Genomic DNA, 12,644 nt, shown 5'->3' on the forward strand with positions numbered 1-12,644 from the left:
ACACTTGCTAACTTATTAGGAGAAAAACATTTAAAATAATTTTCCTCATCAGARGGAAACAACCTCTCTCATTACCCAAATATGGATCAGTGCCAAATGATACAGGGAGAAAATGTGCTTTAAAATAAAAAAGCCAAGCTGATACCCATGCAACCCTACTGAAGGGGAAGCTCCAACAGTTCGGGGGAAAGGTGCATGGCACAGAAGTGGGGCTCAAACCAACGGGGCTCATCTCCACATGAACAAATCTCCCACCGAACATTTGGAGAAGAGGTTCTCAAGGGGGCGCAAACCCTCTCATCTACTCCGATGAAATCCTCCTGGTGCTGTCAGCACAAATTTCCCCTCTTCCTCTGAGAAGTTCTTTGTACCAGGAGGGTTCAAAGAAGTGTGTAACCAGAACTGAAAAATCTGCTTATCAACCTAGTTAAATATATTATTGCCAAAATACCAAACCTGCCTCACTGAGGTGCACAGTTGGGTTTCAACTGCCCATGACTTTCGGGGATCACTGCTGCACCTAACAGCCTCTGGCTTCCACCAAATGCTACATCACACCAGGCAAAGTGAACTAGGGCAAGAAGATACCAGAGATGGTGATATTTGTGTCAGCTCATGAGGGGATTCACAGGACTAGTTAATGGAGGTTTCCTGTTACTTCTCAAGAAGCAGGAAACAGCCTTATATAACCCTACTAAGACTGCAGAAAAGAGAAAATTCCCAAGTGGAAGATCCCCAAAGTCTGCAGTTTTGGTAGTGGTCATACCACCATAAAGAGGACCACCTTCCACAGCTACACTACCTGTGAAGCTCCAGCTCRTGCTCCAATAAATAAACAAACAAACTTTGATTTAACCACTTTTTGGAGGGTTTGTGCTGCTGCAGACCCGGCATCACTGTCTGAGCCACGTGCACAACTTTTCGCTTCTGATGCAAGTACAACGGAGTTGGCGCATTAACTTAACTTAGCTGCCGATTATCAAGGGATTTGTGCTTCTCAGATCCATTAGGGCAATTTCTTTCCTTTTTTTCTTTTTCCTTTTTAAAAAACACCGATGAAAACATGTCAGGCTGAGACCAGCATTCAACAAAACAAAAACGAAGGTACTGATAAATGCCTTCCTCTCTTCAAGGCTGGATTGTTTAATGTTCCAGAGCTCTTATGCCCATTATATCAAAAAATGGAGCGTATTTGTGAAGCCCACGTCTTTCCAGACACCCAAACATACCTGCCTGAGCATATTAACTCCCATGTTAAACCCTTTGCACGTGCTCACCGTCAAATCAACCTTTTGATTTGAAAATCCTTCTGCTCTCTTTCAAGACTTCAACTGRCTCTTCTTTGTATCTCCATCGCCACGGTCCTGGTCAGTTATTAATGTAAAAATTAGCAGGGGAACTTATTCCCCCACATTTTAAACCTGCCTTGATGGCAGCCAGCGTTTCTGGCAGCTACTCAGCCCAGCCGTGCGGCGCAATGCCGAACGCAATTATGAGATGCTCAGGCTGTATTACCGGTTTGAGGCCGCGATACAGAAACTTAAATGTGCATCTATATACACACAGGCAATTCATTTCAATTAAACGCGATTTTGTTGGCTTSACAAACCATGCAAGCATTGCCAAATGCTTTATTTTTAAGAACCTAAAAAGACCTAGTGAGCCCAGTTATTTGTTGCTTTACACTCAACAGTGGGTGGATCCTGCTTGTCCGAGTCCATTTGTCAAGGRTGTCCTTATTTTCATAGCATGAACTGCTTAATCTCAATCTCTTCTTGCTCTTCCTCTCTGTTTTTTTTTGGATAGTCTGGAATACATTTCTTTCTGCTTCGTGGGGTGGCAATCGCTGTAAGCCCCGGTCCTTGTCCCCTTCGGTGGTTATTGACAGATGATTCATAGGAAGGAAGGAAAAGCTTCATCATGCCCGGCAGCATTCGATGCTGGTCTGAGCAGGGACATTCCTTAAACGTAGCRTGGTCCACTGATTTGAACAGGCAATGACAATTTGGAAGCCACAGGCATACTCCCAGCTCYGTTAGTCACTGTTTGAATGACCTTTGGGCAACGCTTTCAGGAGCRCCCCTTCCCGTGCTCCTTTTTCGCTATCAATTTTTCTRTCCACAAAAGAAAGAAAATTGACCTGCCTTTCTAAAGCTTGTRGTGACCYGYCAAGTGGCAAGACTTACACATATAAAAAATATTTCTATTATTTGCTTTGATGTTCTTCCTTGAGTTCAGATTAAGCACTAGGGCTGAAATTTGGGTGATGTTCTGGCTGTTCCTAGGCAAACTCCTGCATGTCATGATTACTCCACGCTTCAGCTTTACCAGTGAGCCTGTCACCAGCAAGCACGTCTCTGAGTCCACGTACGCAAATTCATTAGGAAGAACTACGAATCCAACCAAAATCCAAACATAGCAAGCAAGGGTTAGAAGGAACCGGTCTGAATGTCAAAACATAAATTTAACCTAGTGGGAACCCAAGGGGCAATGCACAAAATAACCGGGTAAACGTTGGCTTCTATCTTTAATCTGGAATGAGAAAAAGGGCTTTAAAAAGCAAAACGTGGCTTTGGAAGGCCTCCTAAGGGTGGTTAGAGCAGCACGGGCAAAAAACGCAACAGATGCAACTTAGATGCAACTTTCGGATGCAACTTAGTTTTGAGAGAGTCTCTATAATGAGGTTGTGCTAATCTGCGAGCAGATTTTTCAAAGCCTTTCTTCCAAATCTATGCCCCTAAAAGCCCCAAAGTGCAGCTATTTCACAAGGACGCTGTTTTCCCACATTACCTGTGGGGAACCCGGCAGCAGTCCCAGGTGGTTAGCAGATACGTTCTGCTGTACCAGCAGCAATGCCAACAGCAGAGCCCAAGTGCCTCTACTTAGCACCTGGCCAAGAGCACAGACGTTCGAATCTGCGAGATGAGAGCAAGAGCTCCATCTAAATTCACAGAATCACAGAATCACTGAGGTTGGAAGGGACCTCTGGAGATCATCTAGTCCAACCCCCCTGCTCAAGCAGGGGCACCTAGAGCACATTRCACAGGATTGCATCCAGGCGCGTTTTGAATATCTCCAGAGAAGGAGACTCCACAACCTCTCTGGGCAACCTGATTCAGTCCACATCCACATGGTCATACACATAGGAAGGGAGACAATTCTTCAAGTAACTGTAAGAAGACYCAAATTRCACACGGTTGTATTTTGAGATCAACGATTTGACCAGCAACTAGAAGAGAGTGGGGAGATGGCAGTCTCTGAAGCYAGTGTGCATTTTCGCAGCTAATACCTCTAGGCAAATGGGTCACCTTTACTATTCTGAAGTTTCTAACGTAGTAGAAGGCTGATTAACTACTATTTTTCAGTTTGTGGCAACCTCCAAACAGTGTTGCAGGACAGTCTGGATACTCTGGCCCTGCAAGCTATGTCCTACTTTTGCCAAAAGGTTTGCTTTTCACCAGTTGTTTTTCATGGTCCTCAAGACACTTTGACACATAACTWAAAAAAMMCMAMAAACCCACAAACCAGCWAAYGTAGGGCATCTAGAGTTATTTCAGTCTGGAAGAAATACAGGCAAATGTGTACAACATTCCTCATTCCAAAGAAATACTATTGCAGCAATTTGGGGARAATGGAGTGGAAAGCAGGTATTTTCATCTACGCAACAAAAATCAAGGCACGCAGAAGTGACATTTCCAGTCCAGAGCGTGCAGGATTCCTCTGCCATGGGCAGAAACATCATCCCTGCTCACAACGGCTGGATGCATGAGGAGAGGGCACCGACAGAGGAACCTGGGATTGCTTTAACTGAAGTGCAGCAGGAAACAACGGAGCRGATAAATCTCGGTGCCCTTTGCAGAAGTGTCTCTTCCAGGAGCACAGCTCCCTCGYAGGCTTGAACCTACTATTTGCCTCGATTTCAAGGCTGTTTTTTTTCAGTTGTGCGCGGCTCAAGAGGGTATTGCGGCTGATGTTATTAATGCAAACAGGAGTCTGATGCGATTCAATGAACGTATCTTTTTCTGTCCTTTAATGTTTAAAATGACTGACTACAGACATTATTGAGAGTTAATGGGATAGATCGCATCTCACCCGCACTGGAAGAAATCCRGTGCAACTCCATTGACTTCAAGGTCAACGGCGATCGCAATCTCGGATACGATCTTTACAAAGCCAAAGCTCTTCAAGTCTCTGTTGTCTGCAGCTTTTTCAGCAGCTGTAATCAGGATCTAATTAATAGGAACAGAACAGAGCCCGGGGCAGGACTCTAACGCAGAGTTGCATCATTTTATGCTATTGTCACTCCGTGTATCAGTTTACGTTACGGAAACTCAAGGTCTCCAAACGTTATAGCTAGAAGAGTCCATCCTAATTGCCTAAATGACCCAGTGAGTCTCACATCAGCCCGTACTGGCCAGAATCCGGGCTGCTGCACGGGATAATACACAACGTGTGGCTGATGCAAGGGAAGAGCTTTCACCCTACRGCACAGTGACGTTGGCGTATGCAGAAAAATCACAGCGCAAAAGCAGATCATTTGCAAAAAATTAGCGTTCCCACAGGATTGCCTGCGAGTCGCGAGAAGCGACTTTTTTGGAAAAATGGAAAGGGTCCGTTTGCAGATTGGCATTAAGAGGGGCAACTTTGAACTCACTGCCTTCCCTGAATTCTTTCAGGTGTAATTTAGAGTGCTATTAACCTTTAAACTGCTAGCAAAGCTTATATATTTTAGCGAGAACCTTCCTATCCGCCCGCGGAGGGCGGGAGGGGGAAACCTGGGGTGCAAAATGAATAGCCGGAGCATGGCGTGTGGGCACGGGGTTTTCGGCTTTGAATTCTCCCGGTGACAAGCCCAATCCTCCCGAATCGCGCCCGCCTCTCYGCAACCCTCCCAGCCAAGGCGGCTTGTCGGTGGAAGGGCGGTCCCGGCCAAAACCCAGCCTCTTTCCCTTTTCTTTCAATAATAAATTAATCTCCCTTTTGTTCTCCCCAAGAGCTAGGTGTCACATTTCAAAACGCGCTTTTAAAGCAGGTATAATTAACCCTCGGCAAAAGGAGGGAAGCACAGAAATTAGCCACCAAAGCAGTAATAAAGGCATTTTAGAGCCTGCGTGAGCTCAAAGGTTCGCCAGCCCTGCCCCCTCGCCACATAGCTACAATTACGCTCCGCCGCGGAAAAAAAAAAAAGCAATTATAAAAATGAACTTTTCTTCAAAAGACGAGCGTGCCGTAAAAGGACTACTCCTCCGAACATCCGAGCGCTTCAAAAGGAGGATGAATTAGCGCTGACAATTCAATAAAGTAGCCATCAATTATTTAAAATGCTGTGGCTCTTCTCATACAGCACTTCTGATTAGGAAAACATTTCCAAAACTGGAAATGAGAGTTATTCTTTCTAAGTGAAATGGGGCCAGCCTTCAAATGCAGGGGGGAAAAAAAAATGAATATGGCTTTTGGTGAGCCCAACAAGAATGGAAGAAAGTTTCTTCTCCTGAAGTCATCTATAAAGCGCATTGCACTAGATTGCACTGCAAACTGCATTTGGGATTCATGAAGCAAACCACGGGGAAGAGAAGAGAATTCTGCGTTATTGTGACAGCGAAATACAACGGTGAGCTAATAGGTGCATGGACATTCAAAAAACCCACCACAGCTGAGTCTCAATTAAACTTTTATAGTGCAAACAGAGTTATGAAAGACAATCCTGGAGGCCTTTTGGTTACAGAACGACACATAGCTCCTTTAAGTGCAGTTTATCAGACTTTGCTTTTCTATCTGCTCACAAGTGAATGCCAAGAGCTGGACACTGCAGATACGGTCATCCATCACAGAAACGAGCCTAGCAAAGTCAAAGCACTAGTTTAAAATTGAAGAAATACCTGGGGGAAAAAGGTAGCTGGAAGGAAAGAAGGAAAGCTGGGTGAAATGTTGCTTTTGTGGTTACTATATCTAATTCTTGACACTTCATTTCCCAAATGACCCCTTAGGAAGGCAGCCTAGGTCTGCCTCAGCATCCCAGGGACATGGTCTTCCCTGGCAAGGATTCAGCACACTTGAGCTTACAACTGAGAAGTGTGTTGCTTAATCTTTAAACAAACAGGAGCATGGCCAAGGCAAACRGCTTCTGCTCTGGACTTACGGATACCACAGTTGATGACACCAGCCATGCGGGCTCAGCAGACGCAGCCAAATGAAGATTTATGAGGACAATATTACTGGTGAAGGTGGCCTGTCTGGGCTGTTTGGCCATTTAACATAATCAATCAATCAATCATTCGAAAAGATTTGGAACGAATGAAGCAGATGGTGCACAGAATTCCTCTACTTGCCCTYGAAAAAACATACTAACTCAGGAGCAAAAGAGATGAAGTAAAAATCCTCCCAGCTCAATGGCTGCTGCACCTACGGAGCCAGGATTAATCAAGCAGCTGCAYGGGGACTCGCAGTGACACAGGCAGGACCCGCTAGTGAGATGTTGACCTTGAAGGCCAAGAAGACGGCGACAGCTTTTGGGATTTCTCTCTTTTTTGACAAGCCATCTCCACTGTGCGAGAATTGGAGAACGCTTCTCCTTCCACTTTGGTTAGAGTCCCACCTATCAGACTAATGGCCAGGAAAAAACAGGAGAGACAGAAGATTCAGAGAGGCAAAGCAGTCCTCTCTTCGCGCTCATCCCAGGGTAGCCTCGGAGGCTTAATGCCGGTTCTACTCCCTAACAAAACTGATCCCACCGGTTTCACGGTGGCAGCCTGGTCATTTGTCTCCCCCTTGATTGCTGGCTGCTCTTCCTACGTGGACCAAAAACCGAAGATGCCTTTGATAGCTGGTAAAGTCAAATATGTTTCAAWAAAGGCAGCTCTCCGAAGATCAGATTGACAGAGCGCTAACGCGGTTCAGTCCCTGTCAGCAGATGTGTCATAAACCATTACTTCTCGCCTGCTTGTCCACCAAGGGTTCCTGCTGCAGAAAGATMAAAACAGACAGCTGCCGATCCACACCCTCCAACACTCCCTGAAAATGCAAAGTTTGACCCCATTCCCAGCGGGGTTTTCAGGACAGCAGCAGCTCAGCAAGCTGCGTTTTTCCAACCTGAAGCAGCCGGTTAAAAAGTACGTTCAGAGCAATGGTCAACGTTTTAACTCAAACTCAAAGCTTGAGACTGGAAATAGAGGCAGCTGCTGCAGACTGAACCATCACCTTTAAAAGCCCAGTACGTGCAACCTTTAGCAAGCAAAACTAATGATATGAATTCACCTTGAAGCATTCGTTCTTGGACCCTGGAAACTGTGTTGGTTGCTGCACTACAAAGACACAGATTTAGAGAGAAAGCCGCGTTAGAAAGGCAGTCTTTGAATAGCAAGTTTTACCAATTAAATTACATTTTCACTTTGTCACTTGATAAATATGGATGACAATATTGACCTTCTTGAAAACATTTAAGATCTACTGATGAAAAAGGACAATGTAATTGCTAAGAGAGACAAGATCGGGTGATATCTTTTTTATTAACTGGTCCATTTTTTCCATAATATCTTTTTATTAGACTCATTGATACAATCCCTCCATGCACACTTTCATGTCTAGTACTGTCAAGACCATTGTGGCTAGACTGACCCTAATAGCACAAAAGAGGGAGATATCTAAGAGCACTGGAATAATTAAACCAGAGATCAAACTTAACCTTAAGTAGGARTATTAAGGGTGTGATCACTTGATTAGTATATGTGCTTCACATCTAATGTGCTTTACATAGATGCACTGGCTGTACACTATGCGGTTCCATAAATAAAAATAATACATGATTTAAATGAAAACTCTTGGTCTGTTCTATAGATCATAAATGTGAAATAATGAGGGACAGTGGCCAAAAGCTGTGGCTTGGGAGRTTCAGATTAGACCTAGGAAAAACCTTTTCAGTCTCTGGAGAACCTCCATGTCTGGAAGTTTTCAAGGTTCAGCTAGACAAAACCACAGATGCCCTGATCTAGCATTAATCATAGTTTAGTTCTGGGTTGGAGGTTCAGTTAGATGAGACCAACCTCTGTAGGTCCCTTTCAACCAACATTATTACGGTTCTATGATACTGGAACGTAAATATTCAAAAAATGGTTATTAAAAACCTGGAAATAATGGTAATCCACCAGTTCAGAAGTCCAAACCTAATCTGGGCTGGTATGGGCCAAAAATTATGCTCATATGACAGATACTTGGTGAGGTGAACAAGTTGTTGGTGGCAGGCAGGACCCCGATCAAAGATATTTTGAGGCCAACTCTCAGTGCTTTCAATCAGGAGTTAGGCAATTACATTTCCCTGTGGGGTTATTTCTAACAGAGTACACTTTAGGTAGATTATCTGTGATTTTACCAACTCACAAAGACACTGCTTACCTGGAAGAGAGATTCCAACATGCTCCAGGTAGAAGGCATGCAGCTAAGATTAGCACGGTGCTGAGCTTTGGATAAGAAAGGACAGGGAATATTATCCTGGATTTAGTGCTGAAAAAACGGGGGTTATATGGATTCTGGCCGGCTCCGACACAAGATTGCACCTACCTATATGAAAGACATAGCCAGTGACTGCAGAGATTAACAGGCCACAGAGACTGAGCTCGCTTCTCAGTCTTGCAACTGTTTCCTTCGGGTCAAACATGAGACACATCGGTGGGATGGTTTGTGGAACCTGTCTTTGCTTTTCCACTTCTGAAGAGGAAGAAAACAATTCTGCCTGCAAGGCAAACTGTTCCACTATGTCCTTACGCAACTTAAAGCCATCTCCTATCTAGGCTTTACCGAAGGTGCATGTAAAACTTGATTTTTAAAATAAATTGAAGCACTGCCATAACAGTTTGCCTACAGCTAGCAATTGTTTTTATATAACTTACAACTCCACGATCAGCCTCAGTGGAGGACTTAGAGATCTGCGGATGACTTACACGGGAGCTTCATAAAAGCTTCCGCAAAAGGCAGTAACCGCACTAAACATCACCCCCAGAGCAAGAATGGTCTACAGAAATAGTTAACGGGGTACAGAGATCCAGACGCCCGGGGAAAGATAATTTTGTCTCTCGTTTCAAAATGAAAACTAGGATTCAGGACTGCCGGGTTCAGCCGGAAACGCCGCCGCTGATTCAGTTAGTCGGTCTTAACCTCTCGACATTTCAGCTCTCCCACTTGTACGACGGAAACAAATAGGCCACACAGAGACGAAAACATCTGCAAAGCACTTAATATTGTTCCAGACACCGTGTCTTTGCAACATGCCTGAAATACAGGGACTGGAGCCACAGGTGCTCCCTCAGAAAGTCACACTTGTCTCTGAATGGGAAAAATTCAATTGATCAGCTATGCCTGTACCTTCATAGATTTTGACCACTGGAAGCCAGCCTGAAAAGACAGCCAATTTGTTTGCACCAATAAAAAATAAAATCCACTTGCTATCAAAGCATGGACGCACCGCAACTGGCGGGCCATCTACACGCCACTCGCTGTGACCATTCTTTTTTTTAAATACGCAGTAATCTGACAGGCAGAAAACATGGCAAGGCCACCAGTAACGTTTCCTTGGAAAGTCGCAAGCGAGCGACTTAGCGCGCGGGGTGATCAGTGCAGGCACCAGGGTAATTAGCTCGAGCAAGCCATTATCCCGCAGCCAGCTGCACCTTCAGACTTGAGAATGACTTTTTAGTGAGATTTGCAGCCACCGGAGCTTTGTCAGAAAGCTATCGTGCCCGTCGTCTACCCAATTCTGCTATAACGACCAATGGTTGCAGAAGTGCTTTAAAGGAAAGCTCCATGCTGCTGCAGCGCTCTCTTTGAAAGAGCAAAGCACGAAGCACTTTGGGTTGGAGAGAGACCGGCAACGCGCTCTCAAGGCCAACAGTAGTGGTGACCGGCGAGCAGAAAGATTTATCACCTTGACATCAACTGTACCAGCACAGGCTATAAGGAGCTGTCAAGCTGCCTGTAGACTAATTTAGTATTGATTTAAACAATTACAGCATAAAGTTTAGCGCGGAATAATTTTGAAACAAATTAGTTGCATGCTTATTCAGTCACCATTAAAGGGAAGGGATTTACAATATTTTACATTTAAGGACAGAAGAATGGAAAATAAGACCTTCATCCTAGTTAAATGTAATATTTACAATGAGCCACTACAACTTTTTTTTTTGCACAATCTTTACAGAAGTGGCTGATTCATCTGTAAGGATATGATGGCAGCGGGTGCTAGAAAATCTCTTATCTATAAGCTAATTCACTTCAAACATGTGCTGATAGTTATCAAAAAGCTACTGTTAGCAGCCTGCACAGGGGGAGCTGATAAACACTCGAGCCATGTTCGAGCCACGGCTCCGGCTCCTTTGGCAGAAGTCTCAGAAAGACCTGCAGGATGGAAAGGGCTGGGGCGGCCGAACCACGAGCCCCTCCACGAATGAGACAAGGCAGCAAGAAGTAACACGGCACTGGGAGAGAGGTGCAAGAATCACTCACACTACGCTATATTTTCACTGCACCCATGCTATGACTAGGGTGAAGATTTCAGGCTCCAGCACTGCCAGTACAGAAATAGCCTCTTTTTTTTTTTTTTTTTAATGTAAAATCAATAGAATTATTTTAGGGAGCTATTTGGATGACTTGGTTCAAAGAAGCAGCAATTTTTCTTCTCTTTCACAAAATTACCCTTCTATAATGTCGGGAACAGGCAGACCTTCTGACCATGTACATTTTGACCAAGAATAATTCCAGTTCAGAATGATTTCCATCCATCATGAGAAAGAAATTACAGGAACCGGACAAGAAAACTCCAAGCCATTCTGTCTCTTCAATCCCAAATGAACTTTAAGAAAATGTATTGATATAAAAAAATTTTCATGGCTGCAAATGAAGCAACCACCTACACAAATACATTATCTTGTTAAGATTCCAATTTTGCAAGGGTAAAAGCTTCAATGGTCCTGATCCAAAGCTTTTGTGTTAATGTTACCATAAAGTATTTCCAGCTCTCAACAAGGTCAGGTGTCTGGGCAGACTGATTTCAGGTTCTTCCCCATCCATTTTAATTCTCACAAGAGCAAACAGAAGAAAGACAAACTATACAAAATACAACACAGAATATACCCATTCTTCTTCTAGGTGTCTCAAAATGAACTTGGGGTAGCACCTTCAATGGAGTCCTCAAAACATGAATAAGTAGAATTTTGCCTTCTGTCATAACTCATAGTTTCAACCTTCAGCTACTTTTCCTGCTTTGGAAGCCAGAACTGCCCTAAAATTTATTTTTTCTACCTTGTTCTGAAAGACAAGTCTTGGAGGACTTCTATGGCTGTAGCAAATTTGGCCTGCTTCTTATCACTTAGGCTCTTGCAATAGCGAGGAACTACTAGTACTAGAGATAACTGCAGAATGAGCGTGTATTAGGTAAATTCTTCAGCAGTGCAGCTGCTTTCTGCTGTGCTCCTGCCATCCCAGCTCAGCCAATGCACTGGAGTTCTTGATCTACAAAACTCCTTCTGCTCTCATTAATGGTGCCTTCAATACTCTGCTGATGTTTCATGACCACTTCTGCAGCATTTCTGCCATCATATCTTACACCTGCTCTACAAGACTCTTGCAGTTCCAAGGGAAAAAAGATCAATGCCATCAAATACACCTTCATCTCTAGAGAGGGCTCGACATGATACACCCAGAAATAAGTTGTTCTTGTGGAAATGCCCTGTTCTCATCTTCTGTTGGGCACGCTCAGTGAACATTAAGGCTGAAACAAGTTTCATGCTGGTGATTATTTGTAATACACTGTATTCCTCCACTTCTCAGTTTGGCAGTAGAGTTTGGGAGAAGGCTGTTAAAGCTACACTTTTATATCTGATGTGAAGATGGTAGTTCAGAGATGCTGCGCTGCTGCAAAACATCGTTTTAACTTGTGGAGATCTTCTAAACCATCTAAAGAACCTGTGTCTCCTGCTCTAAGGATTTTCCCCTGGAATCTAATTTTGCTTTGCCTGTCAAAGAACCATCCCATACCCACAGCACTCGAACAGGCACAGCGTTAGTAACCATTTATACATGCAAAAATCCAAGTGACTTCTTTGAAATAATAACCATTATTATTATATACATATATTTTACAGATATAAACTAATAAAGAAATAGAAAGTGAAGTATAAATCTTGGGAGATGCACATTATTTCCATTACAAATATTTATTCACCCTTGAGGGTGAATACACCCCTGAGGGTGAAACATTTTATAGATGTGAGGGAATAATTTAAAAGGTTAAAAGACCCTGACTCATATCACGGCACGGGTTGGTTCATTCCTTTCAGTCCCATGCAACAAATACGACACCAGAAGTTTCTTTGAGGCTTCCATACTGTTCTGTTAGACATGTATTTTACGATTAGAAATATGCTTATTCCTATTATCACTAGTCCACATTACAGCTTACAACAACGGAAGCTGTTCCAATAAGAGACTTCTACATGCGTACACTGAGATCAGTAGAGAAAAGACTGTACTAGAAGCAAACATCGGAATAAATCATAGTTACAGACTCTATGGGGACAAATCTTGGCGGTCCCAATCAGATATACAGCTCAGTTGTGGACAGACAGACAGCAAGGGAAGATTGTCAGCAGTTTGCTCAG

The 12,644-nt window shown here is 43.7% G+C and overlaps 1 protein-coding gene across 3 annotated transcripts in view; it reads right to left on the minus strand.

Moving 5' to 3' along the window:
* Positions 1 to 12,644, minus strand: part of EXOC4 (exocyst complex component 4) — a 391,280-nt gene that overhangs the window by 100,099 nt on the left and 278,537 nt on the right. The gene's annotated exons all lie outside the window — the stretch shown is intronic.

Source organism: Apteryx rowi, unplaced genomic scaffold (assembly GCF_003343035.1).
Source record: "Apteryx rowi isolate R43461 unplaced genomic scaffold, aptRow1 scaffold_9, whole genome shotgun sequence".
Classification (NCBI taxonomy): Eukaryota; Metazoa; Chordata; class Aves; order Apterygiformes; family Apterygidae; genus Apteryx; species Apteryx rowi.